Genomic DNA, 11,498 nt, shown 5'->3' with positions numbered 1-11,498 from the left:
TATTGCTCAAACAATGATTAGCTTCTTAGGAGAAATGTTTCATTGAGCAAAATACCAGTCATTACTTTCCATTTTAAAAAGCCCAAAAGGAAAAGCCCCCTCTCTAAATCCTATTCTCTGGCTCCACTTGTGTGTTTTAAGAGACTATGAATAGTTTCAATCCAGGGAAATATTATGGGATTGACCTCTTTTCTTTTTAGAGAGAAAAGAGAATCAATATTGATATTTTTGGCCTTTAGGGTTTAGGCTTTTGCCTCTTTGCACATTCAAGGTTAAGTTAATAAAATGTTTGTGAAGGTCTAAGGCTCCATCTGTTCATTCTCCTCCTGTAGAGAAGGACAAAGTAAATACCTCACCCTGCAGGTTCCACCTCATCATGTCTTACTAATCACCATTCCCCTCTAGTCGCCACCTGTCTTGGCTCCAACTCAAAGACCCTAGTGGAAACCTTCAGGGAAAGGTGAAATCCTTCATTAGAGCCTCCCTAAGCCCCAGTCCCTGTTCCTTCACTCCTCCTTGCCTGAGATTTCTCTGTGGGAGGAAGAATGTGATGTATCAAGTCCAGTTGGGCCAAATAGCACTGTTCTCTGGTCCTGTGTGCATAGACACTAACAGGCTGCTGCAACTGCTTGTGGAATCTCCAAGCTGGAAGAGACATGAGAGGTGATGGTTCAACTCCAGCACTTCGCAGATGAGGAGACTGAGTCTAACTGAATTACCCAAGCATGTGCAGCAAGTTAGGGGCAACGGTGGGACTAGAGAGAAGATCTGTGCTTCTAGCCTGCTACCTTTGTGCTTCACCATCCTGCCTCATTCCTGTCTTACTGCCCATCACTTTGTAGCCATGGCTTTCACCTTAGTTTCCAGTCAAAGCCACAGATTTGTTATAAAATAAGTTGACAAGCCTGATTATCATGGCATTACACATTGTACAATCCCTCTGATGGTGGTTCCCCTGTTTGTCAGGCAGGCAAGGCAGCTTCCCAAAATGAATCAAAGCTGGAATGACTTGTGACTTGAAGTACTCTTGGTTGAAAATGACTCCTCTCCAAGACATGTGGCCCCCAGACGACATTTATGCTGAGGGTTGATTGTGAAACATAAAGGCTGTTTCTTTTCTCCAAACTTCATTGCCAATTTAGAGTTTATGGAAAGAGCTCTCAAGCCGACAGGCTATCAAAGAGATGGGCTGCATTGCAGGGAGCAAGGCAGAGCATCTGGGAAATCAAAGACCAGGAAATGCAAATGCACACACGTTCATCACCTTGATTAGTGTGAGCAAGTTTGTCTCATCCTGGCCAACATTTGATGGACCATTAAATCTGGAAAGGATGTGGAGTCCAAGTTCTCTTTATTCCCCAGCAAACCAACCAAAGCCCACAGAGGGCAGGTGACTTTTAATGGTTGAGTTGGGACTGCTATCTTTTCTCAGGTCTAATGCTCTTTTCACTGTATTTGTGTTAAAAAGCTTTTATGAAAGTGACACTGAGTTGTTTACAGGGTTTGCCATCTGTTATAATAAAGTAAGATCCCTCAAAACCTTAACTACTTTTTAAAGGTAAGCTCTTGGATTTTTCCTAAACAGGGTGTGACTGACATTACTAAATTCCCCGAACAAAGGCATGCGCTGTGCTCTCTGTGCCATTTTTGAGAATTTTTCTGCCTCAAACCTCAAAAGAAAAGACAGAGGACAAAGAAAGGAAATGCAGTTAAATGGGATTCCCAGGAAACAAAGACGCATGGTACTTGCATCATTGTTTACTTATCTGCATTAAGAAAAATGTTAGAAAAATGATCTCATAGCGTATATGAGGACTCTGTCACCAGAAGGAAGTAATCCCAATTTCTGAAGAATGGGTAGCATCGCTAGAAGTGAACTAATTCATTTGCTTTCTCCTCCAGAGCTCTGCATGTCACCATCTGGATAAATTCGTACTTTCTATGTTGTTAAAACCTTTCTGAGAGGAGTTATATTTTATTGAACAACACAGATTTCTAGATTCCCAGATCTACCTCCCATATTGTTTAAAAAAAAGAAAGAAAGAAAGAAAGAAAAGCAAGCACTAAAAGCCCTGGGGTCTCATTCTTCCATTTTTCTCCATCTTGACAAATAACATCATTATTTTCAGTTGTTTAAGACAAAAAACTAGGACTCAACCTCAATTCCTCCCTTTTTCCTACCACCTCCCCTTTCCTGCAGATCATCCTTGCTTCTGTCTCTAAAATACATCTTAATTGTGTTCACTCTTCTCCCTCCCATTCACCCTAGGCCATACCACCATTGATCTATCTCTGACCTTCATTTCCACACTAGCTTTCTAACTGGCCTCTCTGTCCCATCAAAAACCATTCTCTCCACATAACAGACGGATAGATCTTTTTAAAACATAACTCAGATTCTCTCTTACTCCTGCTGAAACACTTCCATAGGCTTCCCATTGCACTGGGAATAAGGACATCCCCACCTCAGTACCTTATACTTTCTTTTTCTGTATTTCCTGGATCAAAACATACTTTCCCCAACTCTTTACATGGTTGAATCAGTTTGAATGTCACATCCTCAAAGAGGATCTCCTGGTTTAACCTATTTATGAGTAGCCAAACCCCACTCTGTTCCAGTTTCTCTGTAATATTTTATTCATATCTCTGAACCTTACCTGCAATTCTTTTATTTCTTAAATATGTTTTTCTTCCTCCATCATAATGCAAGTCCCAACCCTAGTACTTGGCTCAGTCACACACAGACATATAGTAAGCACTCGCATATATGTTTAATGTTGAATTAAACTAGGTCGTCCGAAGCATTTCATACATGCCATGCACAGGCACTTTATAAATCGTATTCCATTTCATTCTCACAATAACCCTAAAAGGTGGGCTCAACTGTTCCCATTTTATGGATGAGAAAACTTAGATACAGATTGGTTACAAGCAACTTGAAAGCGGCACAGGTGGGATTTACATTAATGAAATGAATGAGACTTGGGTAAGGTTTTCTATCTGACCCCCTTTAGTGTCTTCATAGATTAAAGAATGGAAGAGCTCACTAGAAATTATGGAAAAAAGAGGACAATTATACCCTTGGGGCGTTCCCAGTGAAGCTAGACCCTATAGTTTTATGTGTAATTAATCACTCTCTTCCTCTCCTGTGGTCGTCTCTGCTCAGGGCTTCAGCTTTTGGCAATTTCTGCACTCTCTTCAATTTTTGCATCTCTGTTAACGGCTGTCAGCCTGTGGGAGCAGTGGATCAGGAAGAGATGAGAAGTAAGAAGGGGTGGGGTCTGCTAGTAACTACAGTGGAATCATGAGTCTCATTTTCTTCACCTGTAAAATCCCAGGAATGATCTCCCAGGTTCATCTCTAGCTTTATAGCATTTTGGCTCAGAAGATGTTTTACATAGAGCTCAATGGAGGTTTCCCCAGATCCTCTTCGGAACTCTTTCCTTTCCATCCTTTTACTTATTTCACAGGTCTTATATATCAAGATGAGAACAGCATCATAAGAGAGAACAGGCACATTCTTCTGATGCTGAGGCATTTGGGAGAGCTGGGTTAGGCCCTGTGATCTTCCTTCCCCTTGAAAATGTCTAATAAATGATGCATTCATTCATTCATTCATACTGTCTAACAAATATTTGTCTTTTTTGGGGGTGGGGACGGTGTCTCACTCTGTCACCCAGGCTGGAGTGCAGTGCCACAATCTCAGCTCACAGCAGCCTCTACCTCCTGGGTTCAAGTGATTCTCCTGCCTCAGCCTCCTGAGTAGCTGGGACTACAGGCATGCACCACCATGCCAGCTAATTTTTGTATTTTTAGTACAGATGAGGTTTCACCATGTTAGTCAAGCTGGTCTCGAACTCATGACCGCAAGTGATCCACTCGCCTTCATCTCCTGAAGTGCTGGGATTACAGGTGTGAACTACCGTGCCCAGCCAGATATTTGTCATTTTATCTAACAAATAATTACTGAGTACCTGCTATGTCCTAAGCCCTATGTCAAGCATCAGGATTATATATGGTCTAAATATTCATGCAGCTAGACTATATACACTTATTAATAAAGCAAAAAAATCTCAAATAAATGTAAGATTATAGCAGTGACAGGTAACATGAAACAGGAGCATATGTTGGTATGTTACGAAACATTAGGAGAGGTTGACTTAATTGGGAAAATCACTGTCAGGCAGGTTATCTCTCTCTTTTTTTTTTTTTTTTTTTCTTTTGTGTGTGTTTGTGTGTGTGAGATGGACTTTCACTCTTGTTGCCCAGGCTGGAGTGCAATGATGCGATCTCGGCTCACCGCAACTTCCCCCTCCTGGGCTCAAGTGATCCTCCTGCCTCAGCCTCCCGAGTAGCTGGGATTACAGGCATGCACCACCGCGCCCAGCTAATTTTTGTATTTTTAGTAGAGACAGGATTTCTCCATGTTGGTCAGGCTGGTCTCAACCTCCCGACCTCATGTGATCCACTTGCCTCGGCCTCCCAAAGTGCTGGGATTACAGGCAGGAGCCACCGCGCCTGGCAGGTTATCTCTTTTTTAAAATGTTTATTTAATACACGATCATTCATACTTACCAAAAACCTGGATTTCTTCCCTGAGGAAATATAAACTAAGATATAAATAATGAATAGAGCTTACTAGAGAAAGAGAGGTAGCTAGCGTGTCTCAGACAAAGGGAATGGCATGTGCCAAGGTCCTGTGGCAGGAGGCAGGAGAGCATAGTCCAGGACTAAAAGATCAGTGCAGAGAGCAAAGTGACCTCTTCAAAGAAGGCAGAAAAGGCTTCCCTGAAATGAAGAGGGCAGAGTTGAGCTCTGGCAGAAAAGAAGTCAGTGGTCCAAGGCATCTTGCCTTTCTGCAGAAGACTATTTCTGCCTAACTGGAGCTCTTCAGGCATGGTTCTTCCTTAAGCAACATGCAAAAGCTTTAGCTGGGAGAAGGGGCAATTGAAATCCATGAGAGTTTTTCATCCTTTCTGTGCAACCGTACTGGAGAGATCTCTTTAGAATCAAGAAGTAAGTCTCCATCACTGGTCAATTGGTACCAAGGCCTGGGCATGAAGAATCCAGCAAAGAATTCACTCTTGCCCTGCCCTTGGCTGGCCATGCCACAGAGGACGGCTGTGAGTATTCTGGCTGACTTTCTGCTCCCAATCAACCAAATGAAGATGTACAGAGTGAATACAAAGCATTTACTAGAAAAACAAAAACAAAAACAAAAAAAACCAACCAAACAAACAGAGGATCAGAGACAGGACCAAAAGCCAGAAGGCACTGCCTTCTGATTGTTCTGAGAGATAAGTCAAAGCTTGTTTTTCCCTTGTAAAAATAACACAATCAACAGAGGCTGTGTGTTCCAGAATCAAGTTTAGAAACAATAAAGGAAGTGATTCAAAATAGTGGTGATTACCTATTTTTCCCCATTCTAGATGACTCACACTGGATCAATAACCCAAATGTCATTTTTCTCATTAGTCCATAAATGGAAAACTTTGACATGGTTGTAAGGAAGAGAGTTAATGTGTATTAACTGAATTCTGCCTCATAAGTGGCCCCACAAACCTAGAACTAACTACCTGTTTTACAGACTCTCTATAATTCTCCATGGCAGAGGAGATAATTGAGAGAGTTATTGGGGACTTCTGAGCAAAAAAGCACTTCTGCCTCCATCGTTGGGAAATTTAAGATGCAAAACAGGTCAGACCTTTTGTGAAGTATGGATGATAGTGTGTTAAATAAACAATGTTAAAAAAAAAAAAAAAGAGAGAGAGAGAACCTGCCTGACAATTATTTTTAAGAGCCTGGCATATACATATTTTTCCTTCATTCAAAGAGCTCAAAATTGGCTTAAGTGGAGTTTAACTGAAAAAGTTCACCTCAAGAGTGTGATTAAGTCTGGAAAATTTTAGCCAATAGGGAATTTTTAATAAAATTATGACCGAGTGGAAATAGTGTTATAATGGAAGTTTATGTGTAATGGGCACTATTAAAATTATATATGTACATATTTGAGCATCAACAGGTGAGTTACAAGGTTACAATTCTGTGACAGGTCTCTGGTGATATTATAAGCTACGTGTGCAAAGCTCAAGTCATCCAAATTCCTAAATAGAATTACAGTTAGATTCAAAAATATTCCTGTCATAATCATACACCAGACATGGTAAAGACCTTCCCTCTGCATGTGCTTTGCCTACGTTGTTTTGGGCAATCTGATTGGCATGTAATAGAATCCTAGAATATTCAAATAGGAAGAGTCCTCTAGTTCTAGTTTATCTTCGCCCCTAAATTAATAAGGAAAACAAACATAAAAAACAGCAATCCTGCCAACACTGATAAAAAAGTTCGGGATGGAGATTTAAAATTCGGACCTCTTAGCCCAATACTTTTCCTAGTTTAATACATTGATTCTTTTCTGGTCTGCTTCTAACCTGCGGTTCATAGGGAAGTCCAGAATTTTTGTGTAAGAGGGATGGATGCAGGGGTGTCCATTTGGTTGGGGCAAAGGAGAAGGCAGCTAGAGAAATACTTCTCAGACTTTCAGGCACACCTGGGAATATTTATTTATTTAAGACACAGAGTCTCACTATGCTGCCCAGCCTGGTCATGAACTCCTGGGCTTAAGCGATCCTCCCACCTTGGCCTCCCAAAGTAATGGGATTACATATGTGAGCCACCACGCCCAACCTTAAACCTGAGGATCTTGCAGGTACAGATTCTGGCCTGTTAGGTCTGTGATGTTCCTCTGAAAAGCTCCCAGGTGATACTGATGTGCTGGTCCTCGAATCTGACTTTGAGGAGTCAGGTGTTAGAGACTTGTCTTACAGCTGGGTTTGCATGTAGACACTGAGTGTAACACAGGAATTTTTTTTTTTTTTTTAAATGGAGTCTTGCTCTGTTCCCCAGGCTGGAGTGCAGTGGCGCAGTCTCGGCTCACTGCAAGCTCCACCTCCTGGGTTCACTCTGTTCTCCTGCCTCAGCCTCCCGAGTAGCTGGGACTACAGGCGCCCGCCACTACGCCCAGCTAATTTTTTTATATTTTTAGTAGAGCCGGGGTTTCACCATGTTAGCCAGGATGGTCTTGATCTCCTGACCTCGTGATCTGCCCACCTCGGCCTCCCAAAGTGCTGGGATTACAGGCGTGAGCCACCGCGCCCGGCCAGGACTTCTTTTTTTTTTTTTTTTTTTTTAAAGTCTGCTTCTGTAATGCCCAATGACACAAATGTGAAACTTTTTGTTATGGTCGCATGGGTCCCTGAGGCTTTGTTCATTTTTTTCTTCCATTCTATCCTCCCCTGTGTTCAGAATGGATCATTTCTCTGGTTCTATTTTGCAGTTCACTGATTCTCTCCTCTGTTCCCTTTATTCTGCTGTTGAGTCCACTGATCGAGGTTTTTATTTCTGTATTGTGATGTATTTTTTTGTATCTACCGTATTTTTCAGTTTTAAAGTCTCAATTTGGTTCTGTATCTTTGCTGCCGCTTTTTTCTGTTCATTCCTAAGTGTGTTCATAATTGCTCATCGAAGCATTTTTATTGTGGGTGTTTTAAATTTTTGTCAGATCACTTTAATTTCTCTCTTGTCTTAGTGCTGTCTTTTTTCCACTCAGTTTGAGATCCTTCTGGTTCTTGATAGGATAAATGTTTTTTGACTGAAACTTGGGCATTTTTGTAGGGTGTTATGTGACACTGGATCTTATTTAATTTTTTTTTTTTTTTTTGAGACAGAATCTTGTTCTGTCGCCAGGCTGGAGTGCAGTGGTGTGATCTTGGCTCACTGCAACCTCTGTCTCCTGGGTTCAAGCGATTCTCCTGCTTCAGCCTAGCGAGTAGCTGGGATTACAGGTGCACGCCACCACGCCCAGCTAATTTTTTTTTTTTTTTTTTTTTTTGGTATTTTTAGCAGAGACAGGGTTTCATCATGTTGGCCAGGTTGGTCTTGATCTCTTGACCTCATGATCTGCCCTCCTCAGCCTCCCAAAGTGCTGGGATTATAGGTGTGAGCCACCACACCTAGCCTAATTTTTTTGTCTTAACTGGGTTATTCTGACACTGCTCTGGCAGAAGAAGGAGGCTGTCAACTTGTTTTTGCCACAGGGAGATAAAAGTCCAGGTTTCCCACTTGGTCTCTGTTGATACCTATGGCACCAGATGGGCTCCTCCTTACTGCAGGTTGGGGTAAGAGTTTCAGTACCTACCCCATATGGTCTCCATAGACATCGTGAGAGGCCAGGGAGCTCCTTACTGGCCCATGGGGGTGAAAGTCTCAGTTTCTTACCTGGCCTTCTCTGGCACCACCCTGGGCAGGGCTACAGTGGGGATGTCTCCGGCACTTTGTTACAGCTTTATACGGTGGGTGGAAGTCTAAGCTTCCCACTCAGCCTTTGCTGATGGAGATGGCATGGCAGGTGGGCCACAGTTCTCTTTTGTGGTGTTTGGCTGGAGTAGAGCAGTTACTCCTACAAGTTTTCTGTTGCTCTAGGCTGCCCCGTCCCTCGGTCTGTGGCCAGACTGAGCAGAATTTTACCAGGGTCTCTTTGTCTGAGTCTGTTGGTGTTTCCTGAGCGCAGGCTACTTTTGCTTCAAGTCTGGGATATATGAAGTTAAAAGAAAACCTATGGTCTGGGCGCGGTGGCTCACGCCTGTAATCCCAGCACTTTGGGAGGCCGAGGCAGGTGGATCATGAGGTCAAGAGATCGAGACCATCCTGGTCAACATGGTGAAACCCAGTCTCTACTAAAAATACAGGGCGTGGTGGCACGCACCTGTAGTCCCAGCTACTTGGGAGGCTGAGGCAGGAGAATCTCTTGAACCCGGGAGGCAGAGGTTGCAGTGAGCCGAGATCACACCACTGCACTCCAGCCTGGTGGCAGAGTGAGACTCCATCTCAAAAAAATAAAGAAAGAAAGAAAGAAAGAAAAGCTGGCTGGGTGCGATGGCTCACGCCTGTAATCCCAGCACTTTGGGAGGCTGAGACGGGCAGATCACGAGGTCAGGAGATCGAGACCGTCCTGGCTAACAAGGTGAAACCGAGTCTCTACTAAAAATACAAAAAAAATTAGCTGGGCGTGGTGGTGGGTGCCTGTAGTCCCAGCTACTCGGGAGGCTGAGACAGAAGAATGGCGTGAACCCGGGAGGCGGAACTTGCAGTGAGCCGAGGTTGCGCCTCTGCACTCCAGCCTGGGCGACTGAGTCTCAAAAAAAAAAAAAAAAAAAAAAAAAAAGAAAGAAAAGAAAAAGAAAAGCTATGGAATCCACCACGATGCCATTCTTCCAGTTCCCCAGGCACTAGGCTGTTGACCTCCTCCTCTTCACCTTTCAAGGTCTTTTTATATGTTAGCTTTAGAGCTTTAGATCTAACATCCAGCATTTTTGTTTGTTTGTTTTGTTTTGTTTTGTTTTTAAGGTGTACTTAGCGGGAAGAATAGGAAAAAATACATTTACTTCATCCTCTCAGAAGCAGAAGTCATTATGATTATTTTACATTCATTTAAAGGCAACATGCGGCATACAACATATATCAGTTTACAACTTTTTTCCCTCAGCATTATGATTTTGAGAACTATATTGTTATGTGAAGATCTAAGTTCTAATTTAGTTTTGATAGTTCCTGGTTGAGGTATGGGATAAGTGAGCTGTTTTAGTGGAGCGTAGATACAGACGTGAACTAAGCAGCTTTCACAATTGGCATTCACATGACTCATAGGCACTATATAGAATTTTCTTACCTGAAGTGTTTTCCTTGTGACTGAATATGTATTTAAGTGGCCTATGGGTGGTGAACTGAAATATATCTCAAATAGGGTAGGAATGGGAGGAGGTTGTAGGTTATGATAAATGATAGCACTAGGCTAGGAACTACAATAATAACAACACAATGACAATCACTATTACTACCATCATTGGACTATTCCTTGCTAATATGGTTTGAATCTGTGTCCTTGGCCAAATTTCACGGTGAATTGTAATCCCATTGTCAAAGGCAGGGCCTAGTGGGAGGTGATTGAATCATGGGAATGGTTTCTTATGAATGGTTAAACACCATCCCCCTTGGTGCTGTTCTCACGATAGTGAGTTCTTGTGAGATCTGGTTGTTTAAAAGTGTGTAGCACCTCCCTGCCCTCCCTCTCTCTTGCTCCTGCTCTGGCCAGGTAAGAGGAGCGTGCTTTTCTTTTGCCTTCTGCCATGATAAGCTGAGCAGATGCCAGCATCATGCTTCCTGTACAGCCCTTGGAGCTGTGAGCCAATTCAGCCTCTTGTTCCTTTTTAAAATAAATTACCCAGTCTCGGGTATTTCTTTACAGCAGTGCAAGAATGAGCTAATTCACCTGTCATGTGCCGAATACTATTTATTTCTCACAACATGTGTGTGAGGTGGCATTGCTCTTATTTTATAGATAGGAAAATATGCTCGCCAAAGTCAAATACCTTTCTCAAAGTCATCTAGTTCATACTTGTCGATTAAACGTATTCTGCAAAATCTTTAAGGAAAATTCCATCTCAAATGGTAAAAACAAAGCAGAAGATTTATTATCTCTCATGACAAAACACCCAAAGGCTCATTCATTCAGCAGCTTAGTGGCATCATCAGAATTTAGGTTCTTTCCAACTTTCTGCTCTGTCAAGCTCGTAAGCTTTGTTTTGCTCAGGGGTGCAAGATGGCTGCAGGAGTTCCAGGCATTGCATGCAGAAGAAGAAGGCCGTGTCTTTGTGCATGTATACGTGTGTGTGTATGTTTCCTGTCAATAACAATGAGGAAAATATTTATTAAAAGTTCTCCAACAAGCTTCCCCGTGTCACTTTCACCAGAATTGCACCATATGCTTAGGAACAGTTACATAATTTGCAGGGCTCAGTGCGAAATTAAATTCAGGATCTCTTGTTTAACAAGTACTAAGAATTTTAGGATGATGACAAGCATTGAATGAAGCATTAGGTCTTTCTGAGCACAAGACCCAACGTGGACTGGCTGCATGCCCATAGAGCCAGTATTGCCCATGCTTATAGCTAAGCTACATTTGGTCCTTCAACAATGCTGTAGTTTGGTGGTGCCGACCTCTGCACAGTCAAAACTTGGTGTATAACTTAACCACTAATATCCTACTGTTGACTGGAAGCCTCACCAATAACATAATCATCGATTAACACATATTTTGTACGTTATATGCATTATATACTGTATTTTTACAATAAAAGCTAAAGAAAAGAAAATGTTACTAAGAAAATTAAAAGGAAGAAAAATACATTAACTATTCACTAGTGGACATAGATCATCATGAAGGTCTTCATCCTTGTTTTCACATTGAATAGGCTCAGGAGAAGGATGACAAGGAGGGGTTGATCTTGCTCTCTCAACACTGGCAGAGGCAGAAGAAAATCTATATATAATTGGACACATGCAATTCCAACAACAAACCTGTGTTGTTCATGGATCAACTGTAATTGTAGACAAAAGGAATAGGGCCACTATCACTGGCTTAGCTGAACTGAGATTTATTC

The sequence above is a fragment of the Theropithecus gelada genome, chromosome 16 (assembly GCF_003255815.1).
Source record: "Theropithecus gelada isolate Dixy chromosome 16, Tgel_1.0, whole genome shotgun sequence".
In the NCBI taxonomy this organism is placed as follows: Eukaryota; Metazoa; Chordata; class Mammalia; order Primates; family Cercopithecidae; genus Theropithecus; species Theropithecus gelada.
This window is presented reverse-complemented; position numbering follows the sequence as displayed.